Source organism: Arachis duranensis, chromosome 4 (genome assembly GCF_000817695.3).
Source record: "Arachis duranensis cultivar V14167 chromosome 4, aradu.V14167.gnm2.J7QH, whole genome shotgun sequence".
Classification (NCBI taxonomy): Eukaryota; Viridiplantae; Streptophyta; class Magnoliopsida; order Fabales; family Fabaceae; genus Arachis; species Arachis duranensis.
The window spans coordinates 28809258-28810287 of NC_029775.3; positions in this window are offsets into that span (position 1 = coordinate 28809258).

Genomic DNA, 1030 nt, shown 5'->3' on the forward strand with positions numbered 1-1030 from the left:
TGGCTGAAATTGAGGGACTTGAGCAAAAATCTGATTCAGAGACTGAAAAGGACTGTAGATGCTGTTAGATTCTGACCTCCCTGCACTCGAAGTAGATTTTCTGGAGCTACAGAAGGTCAATTGGCGCGCTCTTAACGGCGTTGGAAAGTAGACATCCTGGGCTTTCCAGCAATATATAATAGTCCATACTTTGCCCAAGATTTAATGGCCCAAACCGGCGTTCCAAATCAGCTCAAAACTGCCCGGCGTTAAACGCCGGAACTGGCACAAGAATGGGAGTTAAATGCCCAAACTGGCACAAAAGCTGGCATTTAACTCCAAGAGAAGTCTCTACACGAAAGTGCTTCAATGCTCAGCCCAAGCACACACCAAGTGGGCCCGGAAGTGGATTTTTCTGTCATTTACATTTAACTCCAAGAGAAGTCTCTACACGAAAATGCTTCAATGCTCAGCCCAAGCACACACCAAGTGGGCCCGAAAGTGGATTTTTCTGTCATTTACTCATTTCTGTAAACCTTAGTCTACTAGTTCTTTTTAAATAGGACCTTTTGCTATTGTATTTTCATCTTTGGATCATCTTAGATCTTTAGATCATCTTTGGACGTCTAGTTCTTAGATCATTGGGAGGCTGGCCATTCGGCCATGCCTAGACCTTGTTCTTATGGATTTTCAACGGTGGAGTTTCTACACACCATAGATTAAGGTGTGGAGCTCTGCTGTACCTCGAGTATTAATGCAATTACTATTTTTCTTCTATTCAATTCAGCTTGTTCTTGTTCCAAGATATCACTTGTTCTTCAACTTGATGAATGTGATGATCCGTGACACTCATCATCATTCTCACCTATGAACGTGTGCCTGACAACCACCTCCGTTCTACCTTAGATTGGGTGGATATCTCTTGGATTCTTTAACCGGAATCTTCGTGGTATAAGCTAGAATTGATCGCGGCATTCAAGAGAATCCGGAAGGTCTAAACCTTGTCTGAGTAGGATTCAAGGATTGAATGACTGTGACGAGCTTCAAACTC